The sequence below is a fragment of the Mastomys coucha genome, unplaced genomic scaffold (assembly GCF_008632895.1).
Source record: "Mastomys coucha isolate ucsf_1 unplaced genomic scaffold, UCSF_Mcou_1 pScaffold21, whole genome shotgun sequence".
Classification (NCBI taxonomy): Eukaryota; Metazoa; Chordata; class Mammalia; order Rodentia; family Muridae; genus Mastomys; species Mastomys coucha.
Window position 1 is genome coordinate 188,578,705 of NW_022196904.1, and position 17,082 is coordinate 188,595,786.

At 47.0% G+C, this 17,082-nt stretch overlaps 1 protein-coding gene across 12 annotated transcripts in view; it reads right to left on the bottom strand.

Annotated features, from left to right (window-relative positions):
• Positions 1-17,082, bottom strand: part of Ablim1 (actin binding LIM protein 1) — a 295,395-nt gene that overhangs the window by 60,697 nt on the left and 217,616 nt on the right. The window lies entirely within an intron of this gene.

Consider the following 17,082-nt stretch of genomic DNA (forward strand, 5'->3'; position numbering starts at 1 on the left):
AGGTGCTTCCCTCAAGGTCAAAGGTTTCATAGCCTTTACTTTTTTTTTTTAACGCCAGAAGACATTTACTTTTAAGCTCAGCGTTTTAAAATCTAAGCCAAATTGGATCATATTTGTGTCTTGTGTAAGGGCGAAAACAAAAGGTTTCTGGTTATTTATGATCTCATTTCTGGTCCCCTTTCCAACACAAGAGCCACATGGAGTCAGACTGCACAGTCGCAGCAACCTGAAGGGCCCTCTCAGAGTCTTCTCCAGCTTAAAGGGAAACAGTTGCTGGCCAGAGCCCGGAAGCCATGCACTACAATTGTTGCCTTTGGTTAAATGAGGCTTCCCGCAGGTGCAGGACAGACGTAGGTGTAGGACCGACAGACGAACAGGTCTCCCTTATTTAATCTCAGCGACAGCTTTTTAAATGGTGGAACACCTGAGAAGGTGGACTTTTAAGATTTTTAAATATTTAAACTTGTCACACAATGTACAGCCAATAGGTGGCCCTGTAAAGACGGGGCGTGGGCCTGTTTGTCAACTGCTTTTCTTTGCCAAGTTGCTATCTTGAAAGTACATTCCACTTCTGTGACATCTGTGCTGCGAACATCCTCCCAGGGATCACACTGACCACCCTGGTCCTTTTCCTCTCTGCTTCCCTACTCTAACCCCTGAGGGCTTCCTAGCAACCAAACTCAAGCAAACTCTCCCCAGAACTGCCTGGCTGAGGAGCTGTGTGATACCTTCCAAGTTATTTCCATTAAAACCATTCCACTAAGCTCTCTGGAGTGGAGCACAGATGGTTCAGTTCTTGGCTGCCTACCGAATACTATCAGACTAAAAATATTTTGTCTTCGTCCCCAGGGTTGGAGGAGCCTTCAGGGCGGGAACCAAGACTGGAGAGTCAGAAAAACACAGCTTGCTTTTAAAAACATCCTCTCCTGATACCCTCCCCCACTGTGACCGGGCTTTCATCCCCTTCACAAACAACCTGCTGCACGCACTCTGCAGATCCCACAGATCCCACAGGCTACTGGGAGCAGCAGCCACAGGCTCTCAGTACCAATTGTTAGGAGGAAGAAATAAACAGAAGGGGTGTGGAGGATAGGAGTCAGGATCCTTGGAGCTTTTTGGTGATGCCCCACGGAACATGTAAAGCTAGCAAGGTTCACCTTTGGATGACAATCGACACATTTCTGTATCCTATAGGAGACAGATTTCTGCATGCCGGGTGGGGCCTGTCCGGCCTCAAGTCCTCTGGATTCCTCTGGAGGAGCAGGCCTTGGGGGTGAGGTCAGAATAAGCAGGAGGAGCTACACAAGTGGCTACCCCACCCTTCACCTGCTACAACAGACTCAGGAGACAAGGGGACCTTCCAGAGGTGAAAGAGTGGCCTACCGGATCCTGACACCCAGAGACAGCTTAAGCCGCATCATGGCCCAATGCTCTGGGAGCTCTGGCTTCCTATGTGCCGTGATGGGTGACGGAGCACTGTAACCTTTCACCCTGGCGTGAGGGAGGCCTGCACTGTGCCCATCTGACTTCTGAAGTAAATGCATCTTACCACATGCCGGTAAAATGACAGGCACGGAGTCAATGCCAGGTATTGTCCCAGGACACAAAGACAGTGAGAGCTCAGAGAAGGAGCTATCTAACAGAAAGTGCACGTGAGGCCTTGGGGACCCTTCCCTGCTGCTCAGCAGCCTGGAGGCAGAGGCCCCTTACCCGTGATAGCTGATGGCTCAGTGGTTAAGAGCACTGGCTCCTCTTCCAGAGGACCTGGGTTCGAGTCCCAGCAACTACATGGTGGCTCAGACAATATTTGAACTCCGTTACACACTGCAGTGCTACAATGTTTGTTCCCACACGGAAGAACATCACAGTAATACAGCCTGTTGCAGGAGATGGCCACGATAGTAAAAGAAGAGGCCACAGCGTCCATGAGGCCTAGACCAATGTGTGAGACCTTCGGCTCACTCTGTCCATTTCTTAGGCTTGTTTGTAACATCTGACAGATGAAGTGGAGGCTCCAAGAAAACCTCCTAGCTCCGCAGTTCTAAGTCTGTGAGAAACAATAAAATTAATAAACAATATGAATTGACTTCTATGCTTGCAGCTAGTGTCAGTTAAATAAAGACACACTGTGAGCAGGGTGGGTTTACACTGTCCCTGGGCCGGCGGAAAGTCACGCACAGCACACACCTACGGCAGTAGCAACCACGGGTCTTTAGACCTTTGTCCTTCAGTTGCTCCCCGGCAGCACCTGCTGCTCCTGCTGCGGTTTGGCAAGGTTTCAGAACCTTGGAAGTATATCACTGAGATTGGGCTCTTTGAGGTCCACTTCCTGTTCTCTCTCCCCATCTCCCATGCCCCTCCTCCCTCCCCCATGCCCTTCCCCCCACCCCACCCCATTTCCTGAGTGTACTCCTGCCACTGTGACTTCTCTGCCCTGCTCAATGCCTTGTCCACGTCCACCTTGTCTGACTCTCCCCTGAAACCGTAAGCCACATGATCCCTTCTCACAGATGCTGTTTCTTGTTGAGATATTTTAATCACAACAGAAAAGAAATTAATACACGCCTCACTGGAAGCTCATGGCAGCTCCACTGTAAGAACAGCAAGGACCCACCACTGTGCCTGTTTTCTAGATGGGCAAGGTGAGGCTCTGAAATTGCTGTCTTCCATGACGGTGGAGTTTATATAATGAGAACCGGTTCTTAGGGAGAATATTCAGAAGAACTCAGGACATCAAGAGGAGGGCATAGCTACAGATCTTACAACCTGGGGATGCTGCAGGGGTAAAACCAGGACCATGTAACCACATCTGTAAAATGTGGTAGAGGCACGGTGTGGCTGTGATAAAGGGATCAGCGCACAGGCATGGTAAAGCTCTGTAGGCATCAAGGCTCCTGACGCTGCTCTCTGTGATCCTGTGATGCTGTCCCTAAGCAGCAAGGGTTTGTTCTCTCTTGAGGTGAGCGGGCCTCCGTTCTTTGTTGACCTGATCGGCTCAAAGCCCCACCATTTCTAGTCCTGGACTTGAGACCACAATGGGTCAGTTTTTATTAACCACCACACGGTGCCAGCGCTGCATGGATAGAGTGTGACGTTTTCCCTTTGTCCACTGAAGGAAGGCTATGCTTCCTGGCCACAGCACTCAACACCTGCCATCTGGCCTAGGCTTCACTGTCTCCTAAGAACATGCCCTGCATACCTGGACACGGGGGCTTCGTCTCACCTCAAATATGTCCATGAGCCAGTGTCTGCCCATGCCTTGCTCTCACTGAGAGCAGCCACTCCCAAGCTTCTCTGTGACTCAGAGAATGAACTGGGTAATTGCAGCATGTGTTTGTAAACCTGGACATATGAGGTTGACCTTTGGCCTCCCCATGCATGTGCCCACATGCCTACCTGTATACACACACACACACACACACACACACACATGAAGATTCTGAGGGATGCTAAGGTTCATCTTGGTTTTAAAACTTCCTTTCCTTATTTTAAAAATAGAGTCTGGCTGTGTAGCCCAGGCTGTCCTGAAACTCCCTATGTAGGTCAGGCTGGCCTCAAACTGCTAGGATTAAAATAAGCACTTCAAGCATTCCCTTTGATAGATATGTATTTACTTCTTGGCCTCAACACATTTTTTTTTTTTTTTTTTTTTTGAGACAGGGTTTCTCTGTGTAGCCCTGGCTGTCCTAGAACTCACTCTGTAGACCAGGCTGGCCTCGAACTCAGAAATCTGCCTGCCTCTGCCTCCCAAGTGCTGGGATTAAAGGTGTGCACCATCACCACCCTGCTCAACACATCTTTTAAATGCATCTAATCAAGGCACACACCATTTATATAACATAATAAATTACAACTGCTGGCTAATTAACATTTTCCCCATAGGACTTGAACTTCTAGGCAGTAAGAACATTGTCTTATTCATATCTATATTTCAAGAATGTATAGATGCTATCCATATTTTTCTGTAAAAACAACCTATTCTATGTAATAAAGTACCAATGAATGCTACAAGCTTGATTTTTGTGTGTGTGTTCCAATGACTCTTGATTTACAGACACGCAAATCTTCATTTCATAGGACTTTCGTGTATCATGAAATGTGATTTTGAAAACCACTCAGAAATAGAGACCATTCTTGGCTCACAGGCCACACAAACACAGATGGAGGGGCAGGACCTCACAAGCAGTCACTTCCTAACCTCTGTTCTAAATACCTTTGACATGTATTTGCTGGCATGGACATAATGTCTACTTCCTTATTACGTGAGATCAAAAATACACAATTTGCTCAAGGCTTTGTCTAAACTGCATGTGTATAAATCTTTAAGACAAAAAAATTAAAATTATTTGTATGTTAAAATTAAATGCTAAAGAAACAAACTGGCTAAGTTTCATTTATTTCTTAACGCAACATCTATACAGCTCGCACACACAGCAGGATACACACCTCAGCTTCATGGCGGCTCCAGGCTGAACTTTCAATTATGATGCAGCAGAGGCAAGGTGGTTGGGAAATGTACATTTATACACTTCATATAAGTTAAAGGTGGCTACACCATGACCTAGGGTAGCAAAGGCAAGACTCGGACCCACTGCCTGGACCACTGTGTCTCACCTATTACAAATGTATCCAGTCATTAAAAATGGCCAGTTGGGGAATAGGCCATGTATAAAATATGTCATGTAAAATTTACCTCCTTAAAAAATAATAATATTTAGACTTTAGATCACCAACTTGTCGTGTGGATATACATTATGGTAGCAAGAAGCACACTTACTATACTTCAGCAACCTGGCGAATTGGTTTTTGGTTTTTTGTTTTTTGTTTTTTTTGTTTTTTGTAAACCATAACATTTTTGTTAAAACAGCCAAATTAAATCTCTTCTTTATACATCTGTTAGGTTACTTCCAAATCACTGCATAACCCCAAAAATCAGTCTGACACTTGCTGATGTGTTTAATTTGAACCTGTAGGCTCTAAATTGCTGGTCTGCAGACCCGGTCTGGTAACAAGGTACACCATGAAGACACAGGCTGCTTCCGCTAACCCGAGGAGAGGATCCATTTCTAACATTCTCTGAAAATACCCACCTTGTGTATTACATATTACTTTGATGGCTTCTACTCAATTAAGACGCATGCCTGTTATAACCGAAAGCCATCATGATACAACCAGCTAGCATAAGACAAGTGTTTGAGATTAAGTCTTTGCTAGGGAATGAACTGTCTATCCAACTAGCACACTAATAATGACCCTGAAGTTCACCACTGAGAAAAATTCTAATCCAACCACAGAAAGCAATGGCAGTATGAATCCTATAATGTCAAATCAGCGTGGGACCTTATTCTATTCTAAGCTACATTTTCCTGTTTAAAATTCTTTACATACCACCCTCAACTCTTGCTAGAATAGACTGTTTCCTGGAATTTTGCTCCTAGTGTGTTCTTTTGGCAAAGAACAATTGTAATTCTTCCCGTATGTAATGTCTGGAGTACACGCCCCACTCCCAGCTGACAGATAAACTGTCTGTGTGCATCAGAAATAAACATCCCTTTCTCTGGGTCTCTACCCACAGGCCTCTCTCTGCCACGCACGTGACTGCAGTGTCGTGCCTCTCTTATGATCCAATCATCTCAAGTGGACAGATGCTCTCCCAGCACCCTGGAGCACAAAGGCCACACACCACACATCACAAAGCACACACCCCATCAAAGAGAAGTCAATTTCCTTCTGTCTAATTAGAACAAAAAAGCTGTTATTGCGTCCTCGCTGTAGGTCAGCCATGGTGAGTGCAAGATGGCTCCAGTGAGCCTTGCTGGAGGGGAGCTACTCATTCTAAGAGTAACGAGTCTATTAAATACAGAGGCCTGAATGAAAGGATTCACCCAGCTACCTTGGAGGTGAAGAGAGCCAAAACCAGTGACCTAAGGAAAGAAACTCTGTTACCATCTAAAGCAACATGTGCATTATAAATAAGCAAGTCACATTCTTATAATCCAGCAATCTGTTGTATGTGTCCTCTGGGGACCATGGGCCTGCCTGTCACCTGCCCACCTGCCCTCCTGCCCACCCACCCACCCACCTGTCTGCCCCCTGCCTGACCCTCCCCCCGCCCCCATCCAGGAGCCAGAGCGTTTAGGCAGGAATCCTACTCACCTTTGCTAACCCAATATGTAGAACAGTGAGTGTGCAGGAAGCTCTGGTTGAATGAAAGAGCCTGTCCTGAGTCCAGAGGATATGGCAGAGGGCCAGGGAGATGGCTCAGCCTCTGACAGCCGCATGTAGCCTATGTCCCTCACCTTGGCAAGAGGTGGGAGCAGTGGCTAACCACCACTCAGGGGTCAGGGAGGACTTTGGGTCTTGTAACATGAGATTTTAGACGGCGGAATTCTGACGGTATGTGCCAGAACTCCTGCAGTTTTCCCTTTCACTTGCCTCACAAGTGAGAAGATACCGTGGACATTACTCCAAGCCCCACCCTGACCTCCCTTTCCTCAGCAATCAGACCACGCCAAGCCCCAAACTCAAACACGATACTCCTGTAACTAAAGCTACATATATTTTTTTTTCCTTTTTGAGACCTCTGACTTATAAACAAAATATATTGAGTTAGAAAAAAAATAAAGAAGGCATAGTAAAAGAAGAGAGAATATCAGTCTATTTTTTTTAAAAAAGTAGCTGTCTTCAGAGACAAATGTTATGTCCCCAACACATACTCTCATGGCTCCAATAGGAAGAAATTAGCTTTATCCCAGGGTCAGCCAGTATTCTACCACCTCTTAAGTGAAGTGAAAATAATTATCGTTAAAAACAACAACCTGAGGTAGCCACACCCCCTCTCGTCTTTCATGCTCCACTCACTCGAAGTTAGTTTGCACCAATCACGGCAACTTCAGGTTGACACACTTCACTGCTTCTTACAATATAGGACCAGCTGAGACTAGCTCATTCTGTGTGCTGGCTTGCTCCCAGCTAATAGGCATTCAAAGCCACTCTCTGGTTCTGTGGTTGCTAAGAGCCAAGGGTACCCTAGGTTAGCAAGGGTGAAGCTCCCAAGAAACATATCCTTGAAGGAGAGTGGAAGTGGGGAGGGGGAAAAGGGGGATGGAGAAGGAGAGGGACAGGACTCATGCATGCTTTAGTAGAGTCTACTTAGCTATTAGATGCATTTTTGTGATCAAGAGAGACACATCTGAAAATGGCTTCCCACCACACCTCCCTAAGACTAGCTGTAGGGAGGCTACTTTTCTCAGGTGGCTTTCCTAAGCGTGCTCACAGTTGATTGGGTGAATAAAAGCATTTTCTGATACTAGCTAACGGTAAATATAATTAATAACGGAAATGAGTGTTTTGGATGTTCTTGCACTTAAATTTCTTTCGTTTTTAAATTATGTGTGTGTGTGCGTCCACATAAGTGCACATAAGTGCAGGTGCCCACACAGGCCACAGAGGGGAGGCTTGTGGATCCCCTGAAGCTGCAGTTATAGCGAGCTGTAAGCCATGTGTGTGCTGGGAACTGAGCCCCTGCAAGAACTGCACATTCCTTCTCACAACCAAACTCTCCATCCACTGAAGAAACTTTTTTTGTTGTTGTTTTTGTTTTTTGAGACAGGGTTTCTCTGTGTAGCCCTGGCTGTCCTGGAACTCACTCTGTAGACCAGGCTGCCCTTGAACTCAGAAATCTGCCTGTCTCTGCCTCTCAAATGCTGGGATTAAAGGCATGTGCCACCACTGCCCAGCTTCTTGAAGAAACATTTAAGTTGAAATCAAACAGTGTCTCTTTTGGAGGATCACAAAAAACACACACAAAAGCACACTCAACGCGAAGAGGGGTTTCCCACAGGCCACATGGCAGCGCTCAAGGCTAAGGCTACACTAATGCACTCCTGCTGAGACATTCAAAAGGTCCAATCTGAAAAGGAAAGTGAGAGGCAGAAAGAGCAGAAAGGGCCAGCTGCTGAGGTCTGTCTGTCTGTCCTCCCTCCGCTGAGGTCTGCCCAGCATGGCATTGTAGGGACTGAAGAGTACATTGCCGGTCACTGGATGCAAATGTGCCCACCCTGCAGAGAAATGGAACTTCTGAGACCATTCCCAGAACCGGACAGCAACTTAGTGTGATTCATGCATTGGTGGGTGGAAGAGCAGAGCCTCAAAAAGCTACTTGAAAGGTGAGCTAAGACAAGGGCTTCAGAAGGGCCGAGAGTGTTCTACTCCCAAGCGCAGTAGACCAGAAGAGCTAATCCCAAGCCCCATAATGGCTCGAAGGCTAGCCTGCACCTTGAAGGACGCCATCCTCTCCCAACTCCAGAAACAGAAGTTGCGATGCCTGACCATAGCCTGTCTTTGACTATGGTCAATGGTTCAGTGCTGGGCAAATGACATTTCAAGGAATCTTGCCCGTGACTTTCTGAGATGAGCTGAGGGTGGGGTGTGGCTCCTGTACAGTAGAGAGATTCTGAGCTCGACAGGTCTGACTGGCAGCTGTGAGCATGAGCGGTACAAAGAGGTAAGCCAGCAGAGTGAGAAAGCCTGCTTGTTTATGTGAATTCCTTTCTGTCGATGTTATGGACCCAGTCCTGAACCCCAGTACCCCCAAAGTGACCTATTGGACCCCAATACCCCCAAAGTGACTGACTGGGCCCCAGTACCCCCAAAGTGACCTTATTTGGAGTCAACGCTGATGGATTAGTTGGTGTGATGAGCTCACAAGGACATAACGAGAATCAGAGAGAGGATCCTCATAAAAGGAAGTGGTTAGAGTTATGATAGGCGCCACAGGCCAAGGAACACATGACACCAGAAGCAGCAGCAAGGAAAACTTGGACCTCAGAAAAGCCAATGCTGGCTAATATGCAACAGAAGTGTTTCCTTGGTCTGCTCCCTCAGGTTGGCCATGGGCTATGCGAACTCTCCTCTTGTTAGCAGCTCAGTCTGCACAACTGGCAAGGCCATTCCTAGAAGCCTTACAGTTGCCGCTGTTGCTCCTCAGTGATGGAGCGAGGCCTTGCAAATGACTAAAAGCACATGCCAGGCCTAGTGCTTGGTTTGCCTCAAAGAGCGTGGCTGCCTGTTTGGAGTCGAGGCAGCACTGGCCCTTTCCTTTCCCAGGGGACCAGAAACCTAAGGAAAGAGCCCTGGGATTTTAGGCAGAGGGCATTCACTAGAACTGTGCTCCTGGCGGTATGATCAACCTTCTTAGCAGAAGAGGTGCTGTAGTGATCTGGAGCCAAGAACTTCCTTGACAGGAGATTCTAAATGCAGTAAGTTCTTAGAAGAATCGCCCCAGAGCCCAGAGAAGAGGCTGGGTACAGACAGAGGCAAAGACTGTATATGAGTGGTCTCCAAGGCACCACATGCCAAAAACCCCAGCACCGCAAGCTGGGGGGTGGAAAGAGAATCAGCTTTCAAGAGAGCCTCTGGAAGGCACCACAACTTTGATTCCAAACTTCTGGCTCCCAGAACTATGAAAGGCTACATTGTTGCCATTAGCCACCACACTCATGGTAGTTTGTCACAACATGCCTAGGAGACTTATACAAGGTATTAGTAATTACAGAAGCTACCGAGGGCAGGCCTGGGGGGTGGGGCGTGGGGGTCTGTGCTTATTGTGTTCTGTGACAGCACAACACTTGGAATTTTCTAGATTTCACAGAGTTGCTTCATAATCTTTCATGGTGCTAAACTTAACACTGGCCTAAAGCCTCCATCTCTATGCAAAATTGGTTCTTAGCTCGCGGCATAATGGGTGCTGGGCTGGCAGAAAGAAGGCAGTAATCCTAAGGACACACAAGGTGGCTGGGCAGGTTAACATGGACTGTCACCCAGATACGTGGGACAGTGTGCAAGGAAGAGATACTCTATCTTTTGTATTTGTTGATATTAAAACATGACAACTGAAAAGAATGCCACCAATGTATAATTAGTCACGGCCACATGAATAAAAGTATATATAGGTCAACAACCAGAAGCTGGTCTTTCCACAGAAAAGTGTATTATCCGAGTGTGGCGGCTCACGTCTGTCATCCAGCATGGAGCGGACTAACAAGAAGGATGTCTATGAACTCAGGGAAGGCCTACGTTCCAGAGGAAGATCTTGCCTCAAAAGCAAAGGGCTAAAACAATGGTTCAGAGCTAAGTGTACAGAGAGGAGGACTGGAGTTCAGTTCCCAGTGCCCATGCTGGGCAGCTCAACTACCTGAAGACCCAGGTCTAGAGAGATCTGATGCCTCTGGTCTCTCAAGCACATACTCACACAGAAACATGTAAGTAAAAATGTTTTAAAATGATAAAAATGAGGGCCGGGCAGTGGTGGTGCACGCCTTTAATCCCAGCACTTGGGAGGCAGAGGCAGGTGGATTTCTGAGTTCGAGGCCAGCCTGGTCTACAGAGTGAGTTCCAGGACAGCCAGGGCTACACAGAGAAACCCTGTCTCAAAAAAAAAAAAAAAAAAAAACCAAAATGATAAAAATGAGCCAGGCACGGTGGCACACTCCTTTAATCCTAGCACTTGGTAGACAGAGGCAGGCGTTGGCCAGCCTGCTCTACAAAACAAGATCCAGAACAGGCTGTTACAGAGAGAAACCCTGCCTCAACAACAACCACCACCATAAAAATAAGCAGAAACAAAATACCCTCCTATATGTGTGCCTGTGCAGAGAAAACAGGAGAAAATATAGACCACACACTTTATAGGGCGAAGTATTTCTAATATGCCACTGGCATGGAAGACCAAACTCCCCACAGGCAGTGGGGACCCCAGTGCTGGCAAACTGCTGTGCAAGCTCTGGCCGACCATCTCTTTTTGGGGTAAAGCTCTACCTGATGTAGCCACCCATTACTTTGGCCCTAATGCAGCAGGTTTGACAAGGAGAGAGTGAGTGAGATCTGAAGGTTGGAAGGGTTTTCTAACCGCCCATCTCAGAAAGCCACCCAGCCTCTCTCCACTCTGTGAGATGCACCCATTCACTTATTTGCGTTGCTTTATAGTCTTGACATGGTCTCTCCCTGTGCAAACCAGACTAGCCTCAGAATCACAACCTCTGCATTACCCTCCAGTGCTGGGATTACAGCCCAAGTTGATATGACTTCAGATTCAGCAAGGCTCCAATTAGTCAATGGCTTTGCCTGGGGCGACACTAAATACCCATTCCACAAGACTTTTTTTTTCTTAAGCTTTAAAAAAATTTTGAGCCAGGCGGTGGTAGCGCACGCCTTTAATCCTAGCACTTGGGAGGCAGAGACAGGCGGATTTCTGAGTTCGAGGCCAGCCTGGTCTACAAAGTGAGCTCCAGGACAGCCAGGGCTATACAGAGAAACCCTGTCTCAAAAAAAAAAAAAAAAAAAAATTGAGATTATAATTTAATTACAACATTTCTCCCTTACCTTTTCTTCTTCTATATCCTCCCATATAACTACTCCCCACTTCAAATCAATGGCCTCTTTTTAAATTAATTATTGTTATATACATAATATATTTGTGTGGACATATCTATTTTTAAATATAATTTTTCTGTTCATAGAAAGTCACTTGTATGTATGTTTTCAAGGCTGATCATTTGGCACTGGACAACCAATTGGTATGTCCTTTCTTCCCCAGGGAAGACCACTTCTCCCCTCCCGGTTTTCCTCAGTTGCCTATAGTTCTTTGTAAGGCTGAGGCCTCATGGGCTTCTTCCTGTTCACTGCTGTCATATATGGCCAGCTCCCATTGGTGAGACTTTATGGATGTAGCTCCTGACATTAGCAGGAGACCGTCTCACAGCAGCTTCTGGAGACTCTACAAGACTTTAAAGACAACTGTCAGGAGCTGACTGGGTGGTGGCCAGGGTGCTCGGACCATCCCTGGGAATCTTCCAGGATGCATATGAAGACTCAGATGCTTCAAGATGGTGGATGAGGAGAGACGATGAGAAAGAAGGGTTCTTAAGTGACGGTGTTCCGAAGTCAAGGTTTGAACAAACTTTGAACGCCCACTAGACTTTCTGCAGTAAGCTCCTCTCAATGCCCAGCATTGTGTGTCCACATCATGGCTTAGATATCCCAGGAGACTGTGGTGGGAGTTGTGTTTATTTGTACAGTAAGTAGACAGGTCATTAGAGCGGGAAGCTTGGAGAGGGGAGAGGGGACAAAGCCCAGAAGTGTAGCATTCTGAGGTCAGCTCTGGCTCCGAGCCATGAGCTGTTTTCTTAGCAGGGTTTTTTGGGGAATCATTTGTGTTTCCTGGCTCTTGGTTCTTGGCTCTCTGGAGGTTAGGCTGCATTAAATCCACAAAACCTCCCTGATCTGACACATCTACAGGTCCTGAGCAGAAATCACCTTGGACTCAGAGATGGAAGTAAGGAAGCCATCATTCAGGCTGGAATCAAGGTTAGGTCTGGGAACAGACAAGCCACAACGTTTCAATTTCTGATGGCCCAGGTTGGCATAAATAAACTGAGGCTGTACAAGATCTCAAATATCAAACAGCTCTGGCTGGGGTGTCAGGAGCAGATAACCGAACTCAGAAACCATTTCTAACGACATCACGGTCAGCTCAACCATACTTCACAAAATGTATTTATTAGTGAACACACACAAGCTAAAAAGAAACTCTCACTTCTGAGTTTTTGTTTCTGTGCTGTAAGCTAGGCAGGTGCTCTATCAGTGAGCTACACTCTTAACCCTGATTTTCAACTTTTTTCAACTTCTCAAATAGCATTTGAGTATCCTGCTTGTCCTTCTGATTCCATGTCTACTCAGAGCCAGTGGACGGCTGAGTGGTTTATGTGTTTTTGTGAAGGAGGAAGAAGTTAGATTGGATAAGACATCAGGCTCACGTACAGATTCCTCAATGCACGCCACAGTAAGCACTCTATGCTTCCTCTCTGGTCCTCTCAGAGGCTGGCGGGAGCCTCCTGAGTTCCTAGACACCCATGACCTGCCTGGCCCCACCCTCCTGATGACCACACCCCCCACCCAGGCATAAGGGAACCAACTAGGTTAGTCCTGAACAAGCCCAACACTTGGTTAGTTGCCAAGGAAAGTACCTTGATTCCAAGGACCAGCCTGACAAGGCGGCCACCTCTGCTCTATTCATATGCTGGAAGACCCTTCTGCAAGTCAAGAGACCTGTACCCCCCCAGTCAGCATGCCTGGGCTGCCATCTCCAGCCTGAGAAACCAGTGAGTGGATCTCTCCTGCTGAGGTCCCTGGGCAGGCTTGCAACAAAAAAGGCCTGCCTCAACTCAACTTGAAGTCAGAGCTCTAAGCCAGCTCAAAACATGAAATCCTCAGGTTGCCAACATGTTCTGCTCCTGTGTCTACCTGAGCAACACAACACACCTGGCCACACAGATCACAAAGACTGGCCCAGGAGATGTAGGGCATGACAAGCCAAGCAGAGGAATGCCAACATGGTAAGGTTTTTAGGACTCTTCTTTGTCTTTTCTACACAAAATTCCTACCTGTGGCCACTGCGATGTCTCCTTGGTACAAACTTTACCGTAGCAGGAAAGCGTGGTGTTAGGAGTAACCAAAGGGCTTTAGCATATTGACGGGACTTAGTAGCTGGCGAACTTTTACTAACATTTGTCATAGGAGAAAGTAAGAGGAAAGTGCTTATCACACCTGCAGGAGCTGACTGAATTCCAGCCCATGTGAAGAGATGGCATGATGGGATGCACGCTCTTACAATCTCAGCACTGGGGAAGCTGAGATAGGCTCTTGCTAGTTGGCCAGTCTAGCCCACTTAGTGGGCCCCAGGTCCCAGTGGGAGACTGTGCCACAAAAAAACAGAAACAAGGTGGATGACTCTGAAACAGGTACACAGACAGACAATCAGACAGACGCACACACACACGAGCATGCACAGAGAGGGAGGAGGTGCTGGGGGATGGACAGACAGACAGACAGACAGATACACACACACACACACACACACACACACACACACACACACACACACACATGCACAGAGAGGGAGGAGGTGCCAGGGGGATGGACAGACAGCAGAGATCTAGCATGTGGGTGGGGGGAGTGGGTGTCAAGTCACCTATGAAGGGCTGTTAGTATAAGAGGATACTTTATGACAGGCTAATTACATGTAGGAGTGCCATGGATGACGCACTCTATAGAAAGCTGGTATATACCTTTACAATGCTGTAAATAAATAATGTTTCTTAGCTCAAATAATAAGTAAGAAAAAGGAAGACACAGCATTTTTAGGTTCCATTTACTTGGTAAATCCATGGCAGACCTTTAAGTCCAGCATGGCCCTGATGAGGATCACTGAAAACCTACAGGATATGGGCTTGGAAGACAGAAGTTGTATCCAAACCCTGGCCCTGTTCAGTTTACTTTTCTTTGTTGTCTTTTTGTTTTTGTCTTTAATTATTATTTTGTGTACCACAGTGCATGTGTAGAAGACAGAGGACAACTTGACAAAGTTTGTTCTCCTCTTCCATGTGGGTTCCAGGGATGCCATCAGGCTTGGTGGCAGGCACAGGTGGCAGGTGGCTTGGTAGCAGCGGAACCATCCTGCCAATCCTACCTTACTTATTTATGGCTATAGAGTTGGTAAAAAAAAATTAATTCTCACGAGACATACTTATAAAATACCATACCAATAAGAGTGAATTAATGATTACGGCCATCATCACCCTTAATTAGATGTTCCTGCCCTTGGGAACCTGATGGAGAGGAAGACTGGTGTGTGATCTGATGTCTGCAATAATATTAAGCGATTGGCACAATGTGCAAGGTGAGCTTGCCATAAGAAGAAATGCATCCCAGGATGCACGTCCTGGAAGGTCCATGGGGTGACAGGTGAGCGCTTGACAGGACTGAGGTTAATCTTGCCTCCTTCTCTCTCATCCATTCATCTATCTGCCCATTTATCCATCCAAGTGCCCATTCACCCACTTGCCAACCTCTGTACTTTAGCTCCTGCTGCAAGCGTGGGTGGTGCCAATACTTAATTACATGTTTCAGTGACCAACAGTAAACATGACACAAACACATAAAAAGTTCAGATAGCGGGAGGAAAGGGTCCAGGGAGGAATAAAACAAGGCTGAGGGACAGAAGATGGCCTGGCGTCACAGTTGGGCTAGGTGCCCAGGAAGGATGCTCTGGGGACTAACGGGCAGGTGAAGGAGAAGGATGCTGACCTCTCTCTGGTGAGAGAATCTTCCATGCAGAATGGAGAGGGTGCAAAAAGACCCAGGATGGGAAAAGCACATGCTTGAGGGACAGACAGAAGCTAATGGGGCAGGAATAGACCCAAGGGTGCCTGTGAAAACCAAGATAAGGGACACTGATAGGCTTACACAATTCTGCAATTCAGAGGCAAAACAAACCCAGTCAAGCAGACCTTTCCCTTTATGTTTGAAAATTCTTCTCAAAACACAAAGGAAACCTGGATCTCTCTACCCGGCCCCGCTGGCGATTTAAACTTTGTTATGTAAGAGCCGGTGGCTTTCATCCACTGCCAGACTGGATACATTTGGCATCCTTCACTAGCTGCCGAAACAAAGCAGGAGGCTGTCTTAAGTTCTGTTAGGGATGTCCCGAGCCTCGCCAAACACATTTCTCTCTCGTTTCAAGTGTGTTTATTTGGACAAGGTATACAGACATAAGCAGGGATGCAAGGAGCCAGCTCCGTAGAACTTCAGCAATTGAAGAAAAGTCCTAGGTAGCCAAAAGGGAGGATGAGCGAGGGTTTGAGGGTAAGCAAGCACGTGTGCTCCAGCTGACCTGCAGCAAAAAATGGCCACGATGCAACAGCATGGAGAGACTACCATCGTGGATTTGCCAAAGTTTCTGCAGGTGTGGTGAGGACGAAGGCACCAGGGTGCGTGCGCCTTCACTGTGGCCTCTCTCCTGGGGCCGCTCTGAGCCTCTCTGGCTCCAGGCAGAGACATTAGAAGCCCAAGAAATCAAAATCAACCTTCTAGCTTCACTAGTTCAAAACTAGTTGAATTTTGAATTTGCTTTTTAAAAATATTTTTTAAAAGTCTATTTCTCTCTCCCTTCCTTCTTCTCTCCCCCTCCTGTGCGTGTGCGTGTGCGTGTGCATGTGTGTGTGTGTGTGTGTGTGTGTGTGTGTGTGTGTGTGTGTGTGTGTGAGACCACGAAGGCCAGAAGAGAGCGCTGGGTCCTTGGGAGCTGGGTGATGTAGCTACGTCTCCGCTAGCTTTGCCTTCTGTGTACAGTGCCATCAGCTGTGGATAAAGATGACAACACAGTCGCCTGTGTTACTTCTCAGAGACTTAGAGTTCATTTTTGTCAAAACTTGTAATTCTTCCTCTTGTTTGTTTCGGCATCTGATGTGTGAACTTTTTCAGGTCAGGAACAACAGAAAAAAAATACTGTTTACATCACGGTAATACCTGTCTTTTCTGGTCATGCCTTTGGTGAAGAGTCCTGAGGACTGATCATGTACCTACAGATGACTAATACTCCCCTACACACACACACACACACACACACACACACACACACACACACACGCACATGCACACACATGCACTCACACACACACTCAGGCACACTCACGCACACGCACACACCACACACGAGCGCACACACACGCACACTCACACATACACTCACATGCACACTCACACACACATGCACACACATGCACTCACACACACACTCAGGCACACTCACGCACACACTCACGCACACTCACACACCACACGCGAGCACACACACATGCACACTTACACATACTCACACTCACACACGCACACTCACACACGCACACTCACACACGCACACTCACACACACACATACACACACACACGCACACACTGTAAGTCCTACCCATATCGCCAAACCAGGTTTTTTCTTTATCCTGAGAATCTCTGTGACAAAACTCACTGTCCCTGGTTGACACAGCCATAGTGAGTGACACAGGCCAGCTCTGTGAAGACACACATTCTCAGAGCTTGGGCTCAGTCTGTGAACTGAAACATGAGCCTAAAATGATCTCCAGTTTCTCTATCTCTCACTCCAACCTTTATTCCCTCCATATCCTGGGTAAGTCTGAGTCCAGGTCACCAGCATACCCCACATGTCAGTAGCCAGCCGCCTCAGAAGG